Below are 6,728 nucleotides of genomic sequence, written 5' to 3' on the forward strand. Positions count from 1 at the left end.
ATCGGGACTAAGGGGGTGCCTTTCCTCGGGGTTTTGCAAATTTAAATAGTACCTGGGGAGTTTTACAAGGAAATAACGCTAATAACAATTAAAACAGTTTCCACGTTTGACTTCACCCCCAGGACATCCCCACGATGTCGATGCTCTACTAACGGTTCATCTCGGCAAAGTTTGCTGAGAAAAATAGGATTTACGTTTACAGGGGATCAGAGATCTCCTCCAACACCGGTATTTTTCTTTCGGCTTGAAAGATGGGGTTTTTTTCCCCCCTTTTCTTAAAAACCAGACAGCACAGTCCCAGGCGACTCCATTCTCGGTGCCAAAGCAACGAGGTGCCACAAAGCCATTCTCTTTTTCTGAAGCTTCCCACAGCTGAAGATTTATATGATAGAAATAATTTGGTTGGGGTCAGGATTTTTGCTCAATATAACCCGAGGGGATTTTGAGAATTGCTTGGATTCTGGTGAAATCCCACCGGGGGCCAATCAACACTGTCTGGTTTACAGGGGATCAGAGATCTCCTCCAACACCGGTATTTTTCTTTCGGCTTGAAAGATGGGGTTTTTTTCCCCCCTTTTCTTAAAAACCAGACAGCACAGTCCCAGGCGACTCCGTTCTCAGTGCCAAAGCAACGAGGTGCCACAAAGCCATTCTCTTTTTCTGGAGCTTCCCACAGCTGAAGATTTATATGATAGAAATAATTTGGTTGGGGTCAGGATTTTTGCTCAATATAACCCGAGGGGATTTTGAGAATTGCTTGGATTCTGGTGAAATCCCACCGGGGGCCAATCAACACTGTCCGGCTTCATTTATGGGTTCAGATATTTTTTTTCCCCTCTTCCCTTTGCACAGGGTTTTAAAGTGAGATATGCAAACAGAGACCATTGTCAAATACTCCAATGGGAGACTGCTCTTCAGCTCCTTGAATACAATATCTTTTGCCTTCTTGCATAAATATTTTAATTGCTAATTTGCTGGTCTCATTTAACACAGATTTGGCATTTATCATTTGAATTTAAACTTGTTAAAATTGACAATTTTCTCGGCTACCTATGTTAATAATTTAAAGGGAAAGCTCATTATTAAATTATTATGGGTAATTATTTTGTAACTAGTGTGGAAATTGTCATTTCTGCAGCCTTAAAGGATCCTAGAAGAAGCGCGTGAGGATCAATATGGATCAAATCCCAGGAAGTGTAAAGACACACAGGAACAGTCTTCTCTATAAAATGTTATGTGGCTGGGGAAAAATATTAGAATTAGAATATAATTCTCTATACTTGCAACTCTCCAGTTGGAGACTGCTGAAGCAAAGTGGTGTAGTTGGAGGGTCATAACAGCCTTTTTAATTTTGGGCTTTGATTCGTCCTGAAGCTGTGGCTGGGAAACTGGTGGGGGGAGGTTTGGGTGAGTGCACCTTGCAGAGCTCACAGGAGTATTTTATACAATAAGATGTTTCCTACGTGTGTGTGCTGGCTATTCATACAGTGCAGATGCTGTGGGTCTGCCAGACCCACAGGACAGCACCCCACTGCCTTTTGCATGGCTAGTAGCTCTTTGTCCAGCAATTTCCTAGCATGTCTGAGGCTCCTGGAATAACAAAAAAAAATAAATTGTTTTGCCATAATTTTTAATTTTTCCACCTGGAAGGTATTGAGTTCAAAAAAAGTGACTACCCCAAATATTAAAGTATGAAGCCTTGCTCTGGCACGGAGCGAAGAACTCTGCGGAGTCTGTGGCTGGAGAAGACTGCACAGTGTATCAGGGGAGCACCTGGAGCAGCATCAGGGCTCCTGACAGCAGTTCACACTGTTCCTGGGTGGCACTGGCACCTTTTGCTTTGCAAGAAGATGTCAGCTGGTGGTTAATGCTCCAGATCCCTCTGAGGCACAAAGTTTGTTTTCTCTGAGAAATGATACTTAAGTGTGATGAATAAAATTTTAATTCCCAGATATCAAAGCCAAAAGCAAGCAGGAGGAGCAGACCACCTCTGCGCACCCTGAAAGAGGTGACTGTCGGTGCTGATTTCGTTTCTCAGAGAGCACGCTTGCTGGTGTGGTGTTGGCAGGCTGCAGTCTGGGATCTGTGACTCCATCACTGCCACCTGGCACACACCGTACCTGCAGGAACGCTGGGCTGAGGTAGGCTGAGTCCCAGGCTTTCAGGACTTCCAGTGCCCAGGGAAACCCTACTGATTTCAATGAGTTGGTGCTGAGTTTTGCTGGGCAGAAAGTCCTGCTCTGTGGATGGAGCAGAGGAGCCTTTCCCTGCAGCACCAGACTTTCCATCCCCAGGAGGTGTTTGTGGGGTGGTCGGTGCTCACCTGTTTCTGCAGGTACATGCAGCCCCAGGTACCAGCCCCTGGCCCCAGCAGCTGCCTCCAGCTCTTACCCAGGAGCACGTTGGGTTTGGGCGGTGACACAGTCATCACAGATGTAATTCCCTTAAAAAGGATGTTCTGAGGTACGAGGTGTGTTACTGAGGTAAGCGATGCCAGCACAGCCCCTCCGGCGTTCCCCAATTCCTCACCATCCGGCCAGGGGTCTCCGCAGCTGGATTTAGCCTGCAGCCAAACCGCCAGGAACAAGGAGGTGAAGTCAAACCCCCTCCCCGCTCCCGCCAGATGGCCCTCACGCTTTTTTAATTTTACTCTCAACGGCTGGTAAAGGCTCTGCAAGCACTCGGTGAGTTTACAAGGGATGGGAGTCTTTCCCCTCACTTTATTTCGGGAGCGTGAGCTCCCGGATGGTGCCACCCCCCGTGGCGGGCACACCACCCCCCACCTTTCTCAGTGTCCCCCCGTTTTCCTGGGTCTGTAGGTCGAGTCCTGAAGGTGAAGCACTGAGGGGCTTCGGGAGGGTGCAGAGCAGGTCCTGGAAATGTTGCTGACCTGGACCTCGCACACGTGTGTGACAGACCACGTCCCGCGTGTGCACCTGGCCCCGGCGCTGATTTGGAGGCAGCCTGGGCTCCCAAGGGCAGGCGGCTTCTTGCTCAGACACCAGCCCTCTGTCTCTGCCCATCAGTAGCCACCAAATTCTGCCAGTGATGCTTTATGCCTTTTGAGAGCGAGGGACAGTTTGGAAGGTACCGAATTCATCAATAACTTCTTTTCCTGTTGATCTCAAAACAATAAGAAAGGACATTTACTAACTCCTTACCCACTGCTTTGACATTTGAGTTTCAACTTTATGGTAGTGTTATGATGTTGAGAAATTCAAATAGAACTTTTTCAGCTTGCGAAATTGTGAATTTCTGAGTTTTGGCACTAGTATAAACCAGTTCTTGATCCTGGATTTCCTAATGTTTGCATCTTCCTCCCTACGCTGGGATCATTTTCCCTTTGAGAACAATACCGGATTTGGCTCTCCCGTCCTGTACTGTTACTGGAGTATTTTAGTGCATTAACTGGTAGATTTGTTTATGCACAGAGAGGTTCTGCCCAGACATCGGTGCTGTAAGCTTTTCCATCTGCATGCCCCCATCCTGACCTTCATCTACTGTAGGGCTGCAGAGGGCTTGTTCACGCTCCAGCCTCGCAGGCTTTTCTGTCGGGATTAGCTTTAAGGGGCTTTAAGTTGTTGAAGGGTTTTTCTACTGATAAATGGATTGAGACCCATATTTTAATCTCACGTCATCAAACATTCATCAGATACTCTTGGTCATTACTGACAGAGCCAGGTTTGAACTAGTGACCTAGCAGTAAAAGGTCCCATTAGCAATTTCCTTAAACTGTCAAGTCGTTGCATAACACAAATGAAATGCAATGGGTCGGTTGTTTTGTTTTGTTTTCCGCAGGTAAAGGCAGTGGGTTTCTACCTAATTTTTATTTACTAAGGACCCTGTTACCACAACCCGCTGTGTTAAAGTCTCGATGCTCTCACGTAAGCCAGAAACGTGAAGAAACACAAAAAGATGGGGAACATCACCCGAAAACAGCCCCTCTGTGCAGGGTGGTTGTGTGGCCTGACGCAAAATTCAACCTTTTCCATGAACGGGGAGGGCGCTGGGGCATCCCGGTGGTGAACCCCATCCTCCCCCTGCCAGGCATGGCACACGTGCACCCATGCCAAGACAGACCCGGGCTGTGTGTGTTGCCCGCCGTAAGCAGTAAAAGCAGAGAGTGACAGGCATTTAGAAAAGCATCTTTGGCTCACGTCACACCACGCTGTTCTTTTACCAGCAATTTTTGTATCCAAGTTCTTTCTCTCTTTACAGAATCATTTGAAGAAATAATGTGTGAGGGGGAAAAAAAAAAATTACCTCCGGCAGTCATGTTATAATGGCTCTTGTGCTGACAGCCCTTTGGGAACAGTGGCAGCAGCGGGGTAAGTATATATGACATCTTTGTAGTGATAAAGAAACAAATAAATGTTCCCATTAACACTCCATCAGGTCAACAGCTATTCCAGACCAACATGATGTTAGAGGAACCCGTTTGATTCATATCATCTAAGACACACTTCTCTTGCAACACATCTTCTGGAAGGCACATAAAACAGAGGTCCTGCTCTAGCCAGGTGGAGTCATTAAAGAATCAGTGAACTTTTTACAAGTTGCTTGAAATACCCTGGCTGGAATCCAGCCCCAGTGTTGTTGCTGTGTCTGTTTAACAGTTCCTTCATCACACCACGACCGTGATCCTGTTTCAGCGCTGGAGGAAGTAATTTCTCCATACATCGTTTGTAACGCGTTTTGGGAGGCTTCTGAAGGCTTCCTAAGCCCTGCAGTGAGATCAGTGGGACGTGAGCCTTACCATAACAGTCTGCTGGGGAAGAACGAGCAGCGTTTGTATATCATCCATAATGAATGTGTGTGCATATGGAACGAGCACACGCACACAGATGCCTGCTCAGACAGGCTCCCCTTTTCCCATGGAAGTCAGTGAGAGCTGTGCTTGAGTGAGAACTGCCATGTCTCGTTCCCTGTGCCAGTCCTAGGTAGTGAAGAACACTTCCCAAAAATTCCTATTCAGTAGAGCATTTAAGCACACTTCAGCTCTACTAAAATGCAGACTTTAAAACAGGTACAGACTTTCTAACTAAACTCTGGGATAACCCACAGTTCCTAATGAATATGGTGCTTCCTTACCATTTAACAGGCACTGTCTGGTTGTCTCTTTACCAAAACTTTTATCATTTTTTCACACAGGTTGAATATTTTTGAGAGAAGTTCCTGAGAAGGGACAGAAGTCCATGTGGATGTCTTTGGTCTGCCTCAAGTCACACAGATCCTGGACAAAGATAAAACCAAAGAAATCCCCTCTTCTGGATCACACAAAGGCAGGACTTGAACTTTGCATTGTCCAAAGCACTGGGAAGTATGTCTAAAAGTGAGTATCTGTATCTTAAACTTCATTGCGACCAGAGCACTTCTGTGCTGTGTTCTGGCAAAATCTCACTTGTCAAAGCTGTGCCCCTGCCTCCAGGCAAAATGTCTGAGCCCAGGTGATGAACTCAGCTCTGCTTCTGCTGAAATCATAAAGCTGACATTCTGATGTTAACGGGAATGCCAGAGAAAATGGGTTTCAAAATGGTCAGCACAAATAGAGCAGCCAAATCCTGAGTGATCAGGTTCCCAGATACAGAGAACTTTGCTTGCTGGGTTGGCAAGTGTTATGTGTCTCTCTTACTACTCCCCTATTTGAAGGAGCCTGAGATTTTGGAATACACCCTTCAAAAGAGCTCATGTTGAAGTTGAAACCCCAAGATGTAAAGTCCTCAGAGTTTAGGTAAGTGTTTAAAAGGTGATATAGATTCCTGAGTCACTTAAATACTTCTGATAATAGTCAGTCTTGATTCAGCAACGCATGTGACAACTTCAGTATATGTTTAAATCTATTCTACGTAATGTATTTAAGCTCATCCTCTCAGAGGGAGGGTGCATGTCTCTAGGTTTCTCCCTTGCCTCTTAAATGGGAGACATGTACTTGAAGCCAGTAGCAGTTGATTATATGTTTAGGTGCTTTGCTGAACTGACAACGTCAAAATCATCGCAAGATATTGTGTGATAAAATAACCATAATCTGTCCAGCAGCTGCCAGGATAAACAAATAAATACAAGCTGGCCTTAGAAGCATTGCAAGCTTGTACTGTAGGGAATGAAATCTGCAGCCGTCTGTAGCGTGGAGCAATTTCCACTGGTGCACTGAAGAAAACAGATTTCATCTGCTTCTATCAGGGAAAGTGGAGGGTGTTTGCCCTCTGCAGGACGGTTTGTGCTTTCGGCACGAGTGGGGCTGCCAGGAGGGTCCCGCGATGCGTTTCCACGGGGAGGGTGTCGGGACGGGGCCGTAGGGTGGGTCTGCAACCGTGGGCTGTGCGGTGCCGTGGTCCGGCTACACCCGCAGGTGGGACAGCAGTGACACCCCCACGGCTGAATTCACCCCTGGGCAGGACCCTGTGCCCGACGGCGGCACCCACGAGTGTGGAGGGTGCCCCAACGAGCGCCCCTTTCCCCCCCGCCGGGTCACTCTACACTGTGCCCGCACGTCGATTTGCTGCCACATCTGGGGGCGCGGGTCCCCAGATGTGGCAGAGGGGACAGAGGGGTACTGGGGGGGGAGGCTGTGGTCGTCGTGTCCCCCTTCCTCCCGTGTGTACCCCCCCTCCTCCCGTGCGTACCCCCCCTCCCCTCGATGCTGCCCCTCACCGCAGCAGCGGGGCCGGCGGGAGCTGCTCCTCCCCCCCGTGGCCGCCAGGTGGCGCCGTGGCTACGCGGCGCGGCAG

The sequence above is a fragment of the Calidris pugnax genome, unplaced genomic scaffold, assembly GCF_001431845.1.
Source record: "Calidris pugnax isolate Ruff unplaced genomic scaffold, ASM143184v1 scaffold27, whole genome shotgun sequence".
Lineage (NCBI taxonomy): Eukaryota > Metazoa > Chordata > Aves > Charadriiformes > Scolopacidae > Calidris > Calidris pugnax.